Raw genomic sequence first — 16,638 nt, forward strand, 5'->3', positions numbered from 1 at the left:
TTTATCTGGTTTAATAATTATATTGAGGCTCATTATGGACACCTTGTTTGTAATTCTCGCTTTTCTTATTGAATTCTAAATGCGTTATTACAAAAGTATGTACTTTAACAGATGGAGTATATTATGGCAATGTTTAGTTCCAGTTGATCTTTTCTAAAGAACATGCTGAATGATCTCGGGCTAAATAGAACCAAGTCAAAATCTAGCTCGTTTTTTTTTTTACTACTGGCATTTTCCAGGCTGCTTGGAGGGGAGCAGAAACCAAGAAATGCCATTGAACTGAGCAGGGCAGCTGGAAGAGGTGGGATGATGAAGACCTTGTGATGAGGAAGAGGTGTGGAAGCTGCATCACAGGCAGGGGAGACTTTTCCAAGAAAATATCTTAGTTGATGTCAAGGTTGTCTCATTTGCCAGTGGGATATTGCTTTAATGGTGTTCTTTTTTCCTCTCCAGTTTACATAATGAGATCAAGCTAATTAAACCATGTCTAGCTCTGGGAAAAGATCAAAATGTGAGCTCTTTTTATTTCTTTTTATTAAAACCTTCACCCTGTAATGGAAGATTCTGGGAAATACTTCGCTACCAGTGCATCTTGCTCATCCTTGAAAAAAATATAGCTCCTCTTTTTTACCAGTACTTCCTTGGTTTTAATTGTTTTTTCTTCTAGTTGATCATGTTTCAGGAACTTGCAAGAAGTGCATGCTTGATATGGTTGGGTAGATTAGGTAGAGGAGTAATAATAAGTAGATGCAGTGAGGTGTTTTATGCAAAAGCCAGCGACAGTAAAACCTACTGAGAAGTGTCTTTTCCTGTGGAGTTGTGGGGTAGTTGCCTAGAGCAGTTTATTTGGTGCATTGTTACACAGAGGTCACTGACCGGTGCCGTGTAGAGGCTCAGGGGTCTCCTTGGACCTGAGAACACTTTCTTACAGCCTTCTTGAATGTGAAGACTTTTTTCCCATGCAATTTTGCTTTCCTAAAAAAAAAAAAATAAAAAAAAAATTATGGAGGGTAATGAAAATATAGTGATTTTTATTGCAGGTTAAATGCAAATAAGGACTTGTCACACTTCCAAGTTTTAAGGGCGAGATGTTGTAACATCTCGTCGCTAGCTGACCGTCACACGCTGGAGGTTGCTGTCTCGCAGGGACTGTGATTCCGTGTCGGCAGTCCAGCTGCTGGCGTTGGCCTGGCGGCTTTTCCCAGCTCTGACGTGAATACCTGTGAGTACGTGTTGGTGGCATCGTTGTCATCTTGGTGTTGTCTGCAGCGATGGCGAGTCTCGATTATGAGAGGCTTTACAGGCTGATATTAAGGCGAGGAGCTATTGCCAATATTAATATATTACTGTATTAGATCATGCTAATTATATTTTAAGCTGAAATGATTTGGGGAGGATTGAGAGGCCGTGAGGGCTCTCCCATGCCTTCTCCCCCTTGCAGAGGAGGCAAGGTTCAAGTATTATTTTCTCTTCCATAGGGGAGGAACAGCTGTGTCAGGGCTGGAAGTAAGTTTAGACTGATTGAGTTGAATTGCAGAGTGCCTTTTAGGTTGCATTCAAATCACAGCAATTTTGCTTCCCTCTGTGACAGAGCAAGGAGCTCTCCACTTTGATCGTTGATGTAGACTTGGAGAGAAGGGAAGGGGGGGGAAGAGAAGGAAAGCTTTTGTTTCAGGCATGTCGTGTTTTCCCCACCTGACAGGGTGTCAGCGGGAGCTGTGCTCTGCCAGCGTTACCCACCCCGCGCCGAGCCCCCGCAGAGGGGGGGGGGAGATCGGGGCGTGCAGAGGGACCAGGTTGTGTCTCGTGTACAATATTCCCGGCACCCAGCACTGTGTGGGTAACTGTGCCATCTCCTGATGAATAAATTGGCTCCGTGTGGAAGCAGAGCTTGATCTGAAGCTAGCAGGGTTCAGCACGAGCCTCTCTGCCTTCATGGGCTTCCGATGAGGCCCTGTGAAGAAACTGTTTTGTGGGTTGGGGTTTGTTTTTTTCCCCCCTGTGTAAGATCTTAAAATATATTAGGGTTAATGAAATCAGTGAAATTGGGAAGCGCTGCCTGTGATGGACAGATGGCCAAAAGCACTTGGAAGTACAAGTGGTTTTGCACCAGAAGGAGTGCTGGGATCTGGCTGATGGATGGCACGTGCCGTGGGCATGGACCGGTGATGCAGGAGGAGGGAGCACCCTGAGCTTCCGCCCCACCGGGGCAATGCCGGCTTGCTCCACCTCATTTGCTCTCGCCCCATTGTCATAAATTCCATCCCTTCTTTGCAGACAGGATTTGAGCTCCCACATAAAATTTCTTCTTTGAAACAAACCAGTCCTTGTCATATTTAAACATATATGTGTGCGTCCTTTTCCGGTACAACTTCAGCAGCTAACTGAACGCCACTTAATAATGTTTTTCACTGTATTTCAGTCGTATGAATGTACATGAAAATTACAGTAAAGGCATCATTTTTTTAACAGCTGTGTTTAGTTGAATAACAGATTTAGAAAGTGCAGACTTTAATTAATCTGTGTTTTCTGCTGGGATTTCAGCACCATCTGATTTACTTTTCATGGCTGAAAAGTGTAATTGTAGTTTTTCCCTTTAGCTGCAAGTTTATCCTCCCAAGAAATTGATTTGGTTCTTCTTTTTCTTAAAGCAAACTCAATATCGAACTAATGGTACCTGGTATGCAGTGCACTCGCTTGGACTGCTGTGGGGTGGAGAACAAAAACCTGTCAAATGGCACAGTTTGCTCAGAAAGGCTGCGTTCCCTCCTCCCTGCCTCGCTGTATGTCGCAGCAAGCCAGGCTGCATCAGCCACCCAGCCCCAAAGGTAGGCTTGGAAGGGCTGCGGTTGCAGCAAGCAGTCCAGATGGTGTTCTCTGCTCGAGAGCTGGGGGACGGGTAGTTGACTAGGAGGTAAGGTCTGGCATTACTGGAGGAACCTCCAAGCAGGAAGGATTTTCCTTATATATAATGTATTTTTTTGTAGTTGGAATTGTGGTAAGAAGACTCTCCCTCTCCGTGTTTGCTCTTCATTGTAAAAATATGTTTGTGGGAGAGCGTTGCCCTAACTCTTCAGGTGTTGCTCAGAAAACCTCTGCAGGAGGTGCTGGTGGGTGCCTGGGGTTTAGGCACACCGTGGTGAAGGCGAAGCCATGGGCTGGGAACTGGGGTGATTGCGTTTTATCACGTGCTGTCGATCACTCATTACTCCACCTCTGTTGGGATGAACGTGAACGTTGCAAATGTGCAGAGAGCTTTGGTGACTCTTATTTGGCAATTTTCTTTGAAAATCAGCCTGCTGTGGAAACGTATCCTTGCCCCAGCCCTACTTCTGCCCTGGGATGGGGCTCCCTAGGTTGAGGGTGCAGACTCGTGCCTGGCGCCCAGTGCAGGGTGGTCCAAGTGGCTCAGTCACGGCATTCCTCTCACTGCCTGGCTGCCCTGGAGGATCTGCACAGTCACGTCCTCACCTGTGAGGTGTGGAGCTGTGCATGAACCAGCCCTTCCGCTGGCTTTCTCATGCAAGAAGAGCTGCTCAGACCCTGCGCTCGCAGTGAGCTTCCAGGAGCACTATTTCTGAGCTGAGGTAGGGGAAAGGAAGTTTTTTTATAAAATAACAGCATTACCTGCATTCTTTGCTGAAGCCTATGTAATTTTAGTTACTGTCAGATGTACTTCCCCCCCATATTTATTTTATTAGGTTGGCATGGGTTTTGATGTCTTAAGGGCTTTGTGTGCAAAGCCCACAACGACTGAAGAGAAGCGATACATTTAGATTCAGAGTGTAATCTTAGGATGGCTGCTAATCTGAATAAGATAAAAAAAAATCTTGATGGGTTTTAAAACTTATTTTAATTAAGGTTTTTCCTTTCATCTCACCAAAGCCCTGAATTAGCTCCTTCATTCTCCCACAAATATGAATAGTCCCCGCTGTGTATAGACACTCTCACACACACAGAGCCTCAGCAGAAGGGCCAAACCCAGATTCAGAAGTATATGTGCCCGAAATGCTGGTGGAATTAAAGCAAGATTTGTGCAAAGTAAAAAAAGGCCAAACTAACCAGCTGCCTGTACAATAAGCTGGAGGGTGCCTAGGTACCCCAGCAGAGTCTTGAGCTCTCCAGCTTTCTATGTTGAAGAGCGTGGGACTGGGATAGCTGCTGTCACCAGCCCGTGGAGCTGTGGATTTGACACAGCGGTTTGCTGCTCTGTAGCAACTCGTTCGTATGTACATTTGTGCCTTTTTTCGATGCTGAGTGCCCCTGGATGGTTTTGCTCTGCTGGTTTTGCTCCATGTGCCTTGCCCCTGGAGGGGTGTGGGAGATGATGCATGGTTGGAGCTGGACACAGCAGGGACTTGGACCCAGTTCTCACTGGCTGGGAGACGATGCTGTGAGCTGCTCTGGGCATCTTGGGTTTGCAAGACATTCCTGGTGAGATTTCTGCTAAAACTGGCATATTCCTGTACAACATTTTGGCCTTGATGAGTTAGTGTTTTTCAACAGGAATTTTTCTGATAGCTTCAGTCTGAAGCTCTCATGGGCTTTCCTTGCCGTGCAAGGTTTTTGCTTGGGCATCATTCGATAAACACTGGTGAGGACCCCTGGCTGGAAGGGCCGTTGGGACTGTGGGTCCCATCCACAGCAGGGCAGTGCAGAGTGTATATTCCCTTCCCGTGGGTGCACAAGCTCCGAGAGACCATTTGGAGAGGCTGTTCGGTGGGATGACCCGCTTGCTGCAAAGTTTGGCCTAGGCATGGTGCCAGCCAGAAGCAAGGCTGACAAATAATCGGAAATCAAAGGAGCCACCTGCACGCCACGGGGAGCTGCTCACCGGGTGGTAAGCGAGCTGTGCCAGCGCTCATCGCCGAGCCTTGTTCTGCAGCCCCGCTTCCCAGCGTGCCGGGGGTGCAGCGCGGGAGGGGGTCGCTCCCTCCCTGGCCTCACCGTGCCCTTGTTAGAGATTTTTAGAGGGATCCGAGGTGAGATTGTGGCTGGACGGATGTGCCAGGGTGCTGCTTCATCTGGGGGAGAGCCATGGGGGGAACGTTGAGAGTGATGGGGCTGGGCTGGAACATCTTTGGGGATGCTGATACTGTGGCAGAGGAGAGGGGACAGCCTTGCCGAACCGAGACTGTCGCTGTGAAATTCCCTCCCTGAATGGGGAGCGCCCCTTTGGCCGCGTGAACCCCATGGGCTGCATTGCCAACAAATAGCCGGGGAGGAAAATTAGATCTTTTTAAGAGCGTTTTTATCCTCTGCTGGTTGGTAAGAATGGACCCGGCGAGCAGGAGGGAGGGAGGCAGAGGGGTGGCGTGATATGCAGATGCCTGTGTCACATGCACATGTACCGGCTGCACTCCTCTATGTGTTTTCGCCCAGCTTGGAGGCTGGCAGCTCACGCTTCTTCAGAGAGCAGATAGTATTGCTTTCGGAGAGAGCGCACCAATGTGAGATGTGCGTACGCCCGTGTGCGCGTATGTAGTTGCTTGTTTTCTGTGTCGAAGGCAGGCGTGTGAAATCACAGCCCCTAGCTGCCCCGTGGCTGTAACCCCTGGCAGGATCTAGCCCAACGTAGCCAATTGTTGGTCCCATCAGCCTTGATAGGATCTCTTTTAATCAGCTGGCAAAGGAAATTCCCTTGCCAGCCATTCCTCCGAGGGTGTACTGGGGGATCCAGCGGAGCCCTGCCCTCTCCCCCGTGTGCCGGCTGGAAGGGGAGGGAAGCCCATCCACACAGCACCAGCAGAGCACTGAGAAAGAAAACTCATGTTTGCAAAGCCAGGCCAAAACCTGAGGATTTTTATAGCATAAATATGGTACCTATAGTTATTTATGCACCCTCCTCAAAGGCTATTTACACCCTCTCCCTGCTTTTGTGCTGTTGGCTGGAGAATATTCTTATATTAGATGTTTTCAGCAGCATGGGGATGTTCTCCAGCTGTCACCCGACTGCAGGACCATACATTTCCAGTGCTCTTCCTGAAAGAAGAGGGCAATTCGTGGACTGTGACCCCTGTGTTGTTTTTTATTTATTGTAGTGTAAAACACGAAGCTGCCCTTGGAACATGTTATTTTTCACGCTCATGTAAACAGCGGCGACCACGGTCGTGAGCGCAGGGGTGAGGCTGAAGCACTGTAGCGCTCCTGTAATTGGGATAGTTAATGCAGTTTGTCACTTCGGTGCCTGATGAGCAGCGCGATGATACCTTTGTCTCTTGTTAGAAGGAGATGATGGTGTTCACAGGGTGGATTTCATTTGCTGCTATCAGAGAAACAGGGTTGTGTTCAGCGGCCGTTGTTAGCGGGCAGCATCCCAGCCCATGCTGGTGATGACGCCTGGGCGCTGCCTGGGACGTAGCTGCTGACCGGCACGCTGCCACCGTGCTCCATCTTTGTAACGTGACAGCGAGAGGGCTCTTCTTCCCTGCTACTGAACTGGAGATGATGCTGTTTGATTTCCATCTATCCTGCTTCCATCGTACCAGTGTCATGGCTATGAAAGCCAGGTTTGCATCTCGGATGCCAGGCGTTGCAGTGAAGGGGAGAAGGGGGTGAATATGCCTGATAATAATGAGAGCAATCAGTTCATAGAGCTGAAGGAGGTAGCTTGTTGTATCAAGGGCCAGGAGTAAGTTTTTTCCCCGTTTCCTGCATTGTGCGGTTGATCAGGAGCAGCGTAAGGTTATTTTATTGTTTCCAGGAGCGCTGGACCCAGCCACCCTGCTGGAGGTCGCATGCTTGGCTTGCTGCATCATTGATCCAGCCTGCTATAGCAAATTCTTTATGCCTTTTAAATGGGGACTTGCACTTAGAAAGCAAACAATCTTAACGTTTCTGAGGCTGAAAGCAGCAAAACTGGTGGCTTTTGTCATTAGGGATGCTGTCTGCGTTGATCACTCCCGCAATAATGTGTGAATCCAAGGGAATGTGCTATCCAACAAAGGGGGTTTGAGAGCAATTTTTAATTTTTTTATTTTTTTTTTAAATGGGGGAAAAGGGAAGGGATTGTAGCTTCCTGCGTGCTGGGGAATTGGGGCTGGCTCCTCCGCAGTGGCTGCAGTTACATGGCACTCCTGTGGCTGGGCTGGGGAGCTGAGTGTGGGTTTCCCTCATTCACACCATAAAGTTTCCAGTTCGGTCTATACTGGCCAGCATCAGTGCGCTGAGTTTGTCAGCTACCTTATACAGCAGCTTTGCAGTCATGGCTATTTGCTTATGACAGATAAACAGAAATAACTGCATTGTCTTTAGAAAAACGTCATGTCCCATTAAAATACCGACATCGCGTACGAGATTGGTTTTGTTTTTAGAAATGCTGAAGTAATGGCTTTTTGTGCGAGGCTTTTCCCCGGAGTCGTCTCCGGGAGCACAGAGCATGTTTTAGCTCAGTCTCTTGCGTTTGATTTTTGTCTTCCTGCAGTTTTGGTCTCTGTTTTACTGCCCTTTATTGAAAAGGTGGTTTAGCGATCCTGTGCCGGTCATGGTGGGTCATTGCTCCGACTTGTGTGGCAGTTCTGTGGTGCAGGGGCACAGAGATGCTCCCGGGTGGCTCCCGAGCATCTTCGGCGCTGACAGGGCAGCTTGGACGGGACAGCTTTGATGCCGCTTTCTGAATCCCATGAAATGGGGCAATAATGCTTGCTCCCAGTTAGTGCTTGGAGTTGCCCACCTCCTGCGGTTCAGCTGCTGAAAATTGTAATAACGACGCTATGCTATCACCAGTCAGACGGAGAGTTTTTCTTATCCCGAGCTGAACTTTTCCGAAGTTGCCTGCCAGGTTTCTGTGCTGGGGGCTCCACTCCCGGTGCCCGCAGGGGCAGAGCCATCGGATGCTGCCGGCGGGGGAGGCTCAGGCGTGTGTGCAGTGTTGGTAAATCCTCTGCTTTTCTGTTTTCCTTACTATTGTAGTTGTCCCTTTTGCAACGACTACAATGAGAAGGCGACTTTCTTATCATTATTTTTTGCAGAAAGAGCCTTCTGACTCCTCCTGAACCTGCGAATGGATTTCTCAACCTCCAGCCATCCGAGGTGTAAATGAGATAGGAGAGGGGGCTTTGCATGAATCCTATCTTCCTGCCGGCAGCCCACTGTCTGCCTGCTTAGTTTTGCATTTTCCTTCCATAGCATGGATTATATTTATTTTTTTTTTTAAATGCTCACCAAGTCTGTTGCTAATTATTGCCGCCGCCGAGCCAGTGCTGTTGTTTGCGTCGGGAGGTGCAGCCGTTGTGCAGCACGAGGGGCAGGGACCCCCAAATTCCGAACAATCATGATTTACTGTGCAGCTTGGGCAAAGTGCATTTGTTGCCTTGGAAACAAATAGCAGCAGTGAACAACTAAATGAAATTTATGGAATCAACTTCAATAAATCTTGATGATAAATGTGCAAAAACATACACGATTTGATGAAGATCTACAGTATGCAGATGTGAAGGATGATAGTAAGTTATATAACTGCTTCGGCTACAATTTTGGACTGCCATAGTCATGTTCCTATAATCCGGGCTTTTTTGTTGTTTCTGAGGAAGCTGTCTGTTTCTTTTCATAGATACGGCATTTAATTTTAATTTCCAGGGTATCTTTTAGTTTAATTGGCATGCTGGATGATTACAGAGTGTTGTTTTGTCTTTTGCAGATCCTGATTCATATCTAACTTAGGATAAAAATAAAATTGAGAACTGTGGCAATCTAGGGGAGCAAAAAGTGCCATGTTGCACGCCTCCAAGAAGGGTGCAAAATTTCACAAATTAATTAAAGCATTTATGTAGGACATCTCCCTAATTCCGTGTATCAGCCTTTGTGTTTTGCAAGACAGGGACAGGTTAGTGATTTTGTAGTTACAGTCTAGCTCTGCGGCAGATTTTTGTCTCGTGTGGAAAGGTCCCTGTATTTACCTGGGCACAGGGATGGGGTGGTTTTTCTGTATCACAGCAAGTGATATTTTCTGAAATTGATATTTTTTGTTTCTGGTTTGACCTGTGGATCGATAAGGGTTCAGGAATATCAGTGGACTTGTCTGGAGACTATGTTGTAAACCTTTAACACAGCCCTTAATGCAACTTGATGTTTTTCCATTAGTTCCCTTACCTTGTCTTGTTACAGGGTCTTATTTTCACGATTTTCTGTCGGGTCTGGAAGCACAGGGAGTCTTTGTTTCTTCCTTTCGTGAGGCGTTGGGCCCCAGCTTCACGCTGCAGCTGCGGTGGGGTAGGTGGCAGCCGGTGGGGGGGTTGCACGGGGCAGTACTGCTCCCTGCCCGTGCCTTCTGCTGCAACCGCCCCGGCGGTGAATGGAGGGGTCCCACGGCTGGGACCCAAACCCGACCCAGTCTGATGGGCAGGGGGATGGACATTAGCATCTTTAGGAAATTGCCTCCCTATATCTTCAGCCAATTTCTCTGCAGAGGCATCTTTTTCCCTCTGTGCCTCATTAGTGGGTTGGTTTTGATGAATATTGGAGGTCTACCAGATGGACTGGTCATATCTTAAACCTTGGCCCTCCCTTCCCTTCTCTTATAACCCTTTCATCTTCTTGGCTTGCTCCTGGAATAAGAGATTGTTTCTGAGAATAAAGACTTCACGTTAGTGCTGTCCTCAGACTATCAGCAAGTAAAAAAAAATAAAGCAAGTTGTAACGCAGCATCCTGCCTCTGCCTTAGCGCTTGGTTTGCTGCCGTTATTTCAGACGCACCCGTTTCTCTTTGTTACTTGGATCTACCCAGATTCAGAGCCAAGCCCTTAAGTTGCTAAGTATCTTCCAGCCCACAAAGTCAGCGCTTCACCATGTCAGCCGTAATATGTTGTACGGATTTAGAAAATCCCTACGCATGTAAAGTATCTAGCCTGCAAATCATCCCAGGTCTGCACGGGTACCGGTGTTCATGAAGCAGCTTCGCAGAACCCAGCGCTTGCAGAGACCAGCGCGATGCGTTTTCATTGATTTGGTGCTGGGCACACTCGTAACCTTGGCTGGGGTCGAAATTCAAGTTTCCCTTAGATTAAGGTGTGGAAGGCTGTAAACCTGAAGGGCTTCCTCCAGAAGCCCTGTGCATGTGTGATGGTTTCTGAGTGCGCTCTGATGTTTACAGAGCCCTGTAGCTCTTCCCATTAACATACAACTGCATACGACAGGTTGAACTCCATTAGGAGTTAAATTTAGTGACTCGCTAACTTCTTTTTGATATGTTTTTATAATTTCATTGTATTATGACACTTGGTTTTAAATTTGCATGAGTAAATGAGCCTCTCACTAAGTCAGGTAAAAAGATTTTTCACTTATCTACCATGAAATAAGACATTAAAAAAATAGTGAGAGTAGGAAGCAATGTATCCTTGACATATTTAGTTTACATTTTTTTCAACTGTGCTGACTGAACATTTCTAACTATTAATGATACAATAAAGCTGTTTGTACTGCCTTAACAGGCTAAATAATTTCACATTATGAAGACATTTTGTAATTAATTTATAGTATTTTGTGGGAGAACTGTATTTTTGGAAAATGCAAGTTTACATTTAATCACATTCATATCTGAACGGTAAGATGCAGCAAGTGAAAACTGGCCTTTTACGGGTCACCTCAAAATAATACAGTCCATGGGTGCGATTAACACAGCAAACAACCTTAACTGGGCTTCCCATAACTTGTCTATTAAGCTTCCTGCAGGATTACTTAAAAATACGTGTTGGTCAGTGAAGCGCCTGCAGTCGGTTGAAGGTCAGACCACTTCATCCCTGCCATCATCACAGGGAGTTCCACCAGCTTCTGTTGCACTACCACAGATTTATGGTCTTTTTTATAAATGTATTGGAACATTTATTCAGGATAACCTTGGCGAGACCTGAGCAACTTTGAGATCTGCACTTTGATGGTATTTTTCCCCTCTCCTTTCCTATCCAAGAAGAGGAGAGAGACCATCCAAGGTCCTGCTGCTGGTGGGATTTGGGGCATGTATCTGGGGGAGATCAGCTTGGTGCTGGGACGAGAGCATCCCTTTGTTTCAAATGGGTGAAACGAGGATGAACAGCAAGGAGGTAGCACCACCACTCGTTTGCTCCTGACCTGGGTTCTGGTGATGAGCTTACGCAGCAAAGCTCCCTCTGTTAATTACCTGGCTTTTTGGCTCTCCCCATCTCTCCTGACATCACTGTTTTTAATCTGTTTGTTATTGATTTTTTTTCTTTCTTTTTTCCCCCTCCGTTTCGTTAATAGTGACAGATGCTTTTAATTAAAAAGAAAAGACAAAACAAATTCCCGAGTAAAACAAAAAGAGAATATTCTAATTTGGTGTGACATTATGAGGCAGAATGGCTCCTGGCATGCAAGGTACGGAAAAGGTCATCTTCCACGGCTACAGCCTTTTGCAACGGTGGAATTAAGTTCAAACTCAGGCTGGTTTTGAAGTCTTAAGTCTCTCCGGGGATTCCTTTCATAACATCTTCGAACTGGATAACACTACAGTAAATGAAATACACTGCACTGGATTAAAGGGTTATTTCCCCTGTGTATCAAGCTGACACAGAATACCAAACCTCAGGTTGCCTCTGAGTTGTCTCTATCTGCTGATACCCTCTGCTTTACATAACAGCTCTCCGAATTTTTGCAGGGAAAGTTTTGCCATTATTTATTCGGCTTCACCGCTTGGTGAATGCGGAACAATTTTATGCAGCAAGGAACCAAAATAAAGCAACTAAACGGGAAGAAATTTAATGGGCTTAAAAATGTGAAGGAAGCAATGCAGGAATGAGCAAAGCTGCCTCTTCAGGTCTATTATGCTGCTCTATAATTTATACCAAAACACAAAATATAGATATCTCTGCATTACCACTCATATGTTTAGCAGCACAGAGCTTGCAATAACAACAGGGTATGATCCATGCTACTGTGCTTCTTATCTGACTGTACCAAGAGTTAAAATTTGTTAAGGATCATTTGCAATGTGTTTTGTTGTAGAACAAATGTTCATTTTGACTTTGAACTTGGTGTATGCTGTAGCTTGTGCAGATTGCATTTAGCACCGGGTAACCAAACCGCTGCCATCTGCACAGTGCCAGGGACCACCGTGGCTGAGCTCCAGAGCACGTCCCTCCTTCTCCGCACTAGGGAAAAGATGCGTAGCTTGAAACACTGGAGCAGCAGCTCCTCCAGCTCCGCAGCGGCTGCCACAGCCTGGGGAGGAGCAGTGGGTGCCAGGTCGGACCCATGGAAGGTGCTGTCTCCTTCCGTCTCCAAACAGCAGATTGCAGCAGGCGTGCATTTAACCCGCTCTGAAACCACAGAAATTGTCTTGGTTCTTCCTTTCCCCCACCAAAACACTGATGAAAGACTGCTCCGAGATCGGGGGGAGCTCTCAGATGCTAACTGTGCAATAACTTTTCTGACAATGAAAACTATTTCTGCTCCCTCCTTGCCTCCTCCCATTTTATTTTGTCCAAGGCGGCCCAAGGCTGGCTGGGTCATATGGAAAACTGGAGTTGTCTTGTAAAATGTATATATAAGATAAAATGCACCATCTATATTCTGGAGACTTTTGGATTTGGTAAGAACAGGGCACTGTGCTCCATATATTGGTGCCTACCTCTGGTTTCTGGTCTCTGTATTGAATCTGCCTCCTGCCTCTGTAGCTCAGCATCCTCCCGTGGTGGTTTTCTCTGGATGTACTTACTGATACCACTGGAACAACCACCACCCGCTGCTTGGTCCCCTCAACCACGCCCCAAACCCCTCTCCTGACAGGGGCCGGTGTGGGCAGCTGCCCACGCTGCCTGCTTCTCCTGAGGATGGGGGAAGGCTGCGTCACCTCTCCCTGGTCACGCTCGTGCTCTGCTGGGCAAATTAGAAGTTGGAAACATGGCTGGTTTCCATTAGCTTTTGGGATGAGGTGCGGCGTGGCTGGGACCTGCACGCTGACCTTGGGCTCTGTGGAAGCTGTGCAGCAGGAGTTGTGCGTGCTGGCAGGGGTTTCTGCTGGTGTGCTGCTCGAGGAGGTGGCTCTGCAGGCATCAGGTTCCTCTGTTTCCAAGTGTTATTCACATATAACACCCACACACATTAAAAACATGCGGGAAATGATAGTTTTGGGTTTCTGCTGTCCACGAGTAATTAAAATCAATGGCATTTTTAGATTTACCTCTCACTGAGCAATCTGGGAGGAGAAGTAAGGGCAGGGAATTTGCATGTGCTGCTTTTCTGGGTAGGTTGGAGGTACCCGCACGCTCCCGCACTGCAGCCTCTGAGACGGTCTGTGTCTTACCAGGAGGTCTGAAATCTCTCTGGAAAAGCTGGGACATATTGAAAATATGCTCAGAGCTTTAGCACTTCCTCCAGATTATTTCTTCGAGTATTTAAAAATATATTTTATAACACTAAAATAAATGTTAATGAGTCTGCATTGCTTACGGCTAACAATAATATTTCTATTTAAATACAGCAGCCTAGCAAGGCATTCAGTGGTGGAGGGGCTGGGTGAGGAGACCTGGCTTTTTGCTTCTGACTTGGTCCTTGATGTCTTGAGCAGTTTTATTCTCTTGTGCTTTGCTTACCCTGTTCTGCTAAATAGCAATGAAAAGCTTCCTTGCTTTGTTAAAGCGCCTAGGATTTACCAGAGGCCTCTGGGCAAGTGTTAAATACTGAGCTGGTTATGAAAAGTGTTATTTAATATTATGTTTAGACCTCTTCAGTGTTAGCATGTGTTTTTATATACTGTTTGTGGTGACCTTTGTGCTTTTCCAACCAAATAAGGACAGTCTCCTTGACTCGGGGACTATTTTTTTTCCACTACCAGGCACAGCATCTTCTAAATAATTTGGTAAATATGCCGTTTCGGGAATGCTTTGGGTGTCTGTGCTGGGGCTGGCGGTGCTGGGGCTGGCGGTGCTGGAAATGCCAGTTGTGTGCAGAAGGTGGGAGAGTTGTCACAAGAAAAATAATAGCGTGGAAGTCCGTTCCTCTCGTCTTTGTTCTTTTTTTCCATTACTTCCAGCGAAATTCTGTTTTAAGGATCCCAACCTACCACGCGCAACGGGCAGTGATTTGGGGAGGCGAGCGGAGGGGAGGGAGGGACCCACCTGATGGCAGCCTCAAGGAGTCTGCACGGAGCGGGGCACGGAGTCGGCGGGGGGAGAGGTGTAGGTGTAAATGGGATGGCAGGAATTCAACCTTGGCATCATGTCAAAGGCACGGAGCCCTTCTCTGAGCAGCTGCATACCCCGTGACTGCGGGAAGCCAAATGGTTTGTTTGTGTGTTTACATGGATATGTGGGTCTGTGTAGGGGAAAGCCACTTAGCAGAAATCCTGCTATTAAAGCAGATGGTGGGAGATCAGTCTGGTTTTTAGGGGGGTACTTGCTGGTATGGTGACCAAGTTATTAATTCCTTCCTGTGCTAGGAGTCCTTTCAGCGTTACAGGGTATGGGTGAATTGTGTTTTCTGAAACGCTGCGCTCCTTCCATGCTTTCTCAAAAGCAGTTGAGCTGATGTAGTATTTCGGAAAGCGAAAGAACGTTGGTCAGGTTTGTTGCTGCGGTTCTGCTCCCTGTGCTCCTTCCACACTGCCCTCTGCTCAAGCCCTTTCCAGGTGCTCCCATGTGGTCTGCACCCACTGCAGCTCTGTGGGCAGCCCGGTTTGGGCAGCTGCCTCGTGCCCTGCCTGCCCTCTTGCGAACCAGTGGAAACCCCTTTGCTGCTACTCAAATGCTCGTTGTTATGCTAGGGTTTTCTCCTTCCATTTTAGAAATTGCTCTTCCCCCCACCCTCCCCCCCAGCTGTATTACTGACAGCTGCATTCTCTTTGACAGTTGTGATATTTGTATGTGTGCATAAAAACAGTAGGAAGCATTTATGTAGGTGTCACTAATTTAATTTAATTTAATCTGATATGTATGTATAGAGAGGATGGTTCTGCACTAAAGTGCTTCTTTTTATTTTACAGTCTCCATCGTCATCAAATACAACTCCTTTCATTCTCCTCTTCCATTCACCTACCCAAAGACCAAATCTGGAAATAGTAACCAAAAGAGAAGCCCACGTCATCCACAAAGCAGGGAAAGGTTGAAATAATTTAAGGGTAAGTAATTTTTTTTGCCCTTATTCTAACTTGAAGCTTTGTGTGTAAAGCTACAATAGTAAGTGCAAGGCTGTATAAAGAAGCTGTTAAGCATATACGTAGCTGCTTCATGTGCAAAGTGGAAAAAATGACTGAAATGCCGATTTGGTGATGAAGGAAAGCTATAACGGCACCTTTTGCAGGTGAGAAAATGCCCAGAAGGGCAGCGTGCTGGCAGTTTGGACTGTTGGTACTATTTCTTCTGGCCCTGGTTCGACCTGCACTCCTGCCTGGGTAGAAGCGGTGGATCTGTGCAGGCACGTGGTCCTGGGCTTGGGCTGGGCTGGAAGAGCTTTCCAGTTGAGAAGGAGCTGGGAGTTGGGCGTCTCCGGCTGTTGAAGAGCTCCTTTGTCATTTCCTTCCCCCTTTTCCACTTAAAGCATCACTCAGCGATGGTAGCAAGCTACAGTTGCTGTTTGCGTGGCGCAGGTCGCTTTGGCTCGCTGTGGCTTTCTGTGGCCCCCCCGGCTCTGTGGGCTCCGTGAGCTTTTCCTGGAGAGCAACCTGGCAGTGCCTGCACCAGGGGGGTCTGAAGGAAAATGCTGATGGGGGCTGGAGGAGGGACAAACCCGAACGGCGGAGTGAAGAGGGCCTCTCGGTGGAATTGTTTGCCTTAAGGCTTTTCTTTTGCTGTGAGGGTGGCGAATAAGATAGGAAGAGATATAAAATCAGCTTTTGTGAAATTCAGAACCCTAGCTGAAGCATTAGTAATCTCCAAATGTTAGGGAATGCGTTTTCCCACCCTAGTCCCAGATCTGTGCCTGCATATATTGCATTTCCACACATGTTCTGTTCTTTCATAGATGGACAGGATATGTGTTTGCTTACATTTGAGAACTTAGCTTTAAACATCTGGGTTTTCTGGTTTATTGCTGCCTTTTTTTTTCTTCCCCCCCCCGCCCCGCAATGTTTGTTCATGCAAAATTCATATCTGGGAAGGGCATCTTAAATCCCTGCTTCTGAGTCAAAAAGGGAAAGTATGGAAGTGAAAAGAGAGATTGTATCATTTAAGAAATATGATTCATGAATTAATCCTCGTCTGCTACACCATCTGTGGCATGTGTTTCAATACAAAAATCCTGTTTTTATATCTCTGTAAAAAGCTTTCTTCTTGCTGGCTGCCTGAGTTTTCTGCGGTGCTAATGGGAAATTAGCTTCTTTTTGGGGAGACAATGGTGATTTTTATTTGCAGCCTGGGCAGGGGGCCCCGACCTGTGTCCAAAAGCTGTAGGTCGGTGACGGGAGGCAGAGCCTGGTTTTTCAGGGGTGGGGGCAGCTCTCTGTGTAATGCCAGGAGCCTGACTTGCAGGCAAAGCCCATATGCGACTGCTTTCTGCACTGGAAGCATGGCTGGGGCTCCCAGTGCCATGGCAGGGATGGTGCGGGAGATGGGCAGCCAGGGGCAGCAGTTGCAGGCAGCTGTCTACGTTGTTCTGCATAGGAGTGAAAAAGAAGGGGTTGTTTCTAAAAGTGGACCGGTAGGGTATTTTGTACTTGGTGCTCTGGAAAATAAACAACTGAGGTGGTCCCCA

At 47.1% G+C, this 16,638-nt stretch overlaps 1 protein-coding gene across 1 annotated transcript in view; it reads left to right on the forward strand.

Annotated features, from left to right (window-relative positions):
• The window catches only part of NEXMIF (neurite extension and migration factor), a 94,015-nt gene that overhangs the window by 27,752 nt on the left and 49,625 nt on the right, over window positions 1-16,638 (forward strand). The window contains exon 1 of the mRNA XM_080365401.1: window positions 1-15,067. This exon is cut by the window's left edge and continues 27,752 nt beyond it. The gene's annotated coding sequence lies outside the window, so the exon portion shown is untranslated. The remainder of the gene's footprint in view (window positions 15,068-16,638) is intronic.

The sequence above is a fragment of the Falco punctatus genome (genome assembly GCF_963210335.1).
Source record: "Falco punctatus genome assembly, chromosome: 15".
In the NCBI taxonomy this organism is placed as follows: domain Eukaryota; kingdom Metazoa; phylum Chordata; class Aves; order Falconiformes; family Falconidae; genus Falco; species Falco punctatus.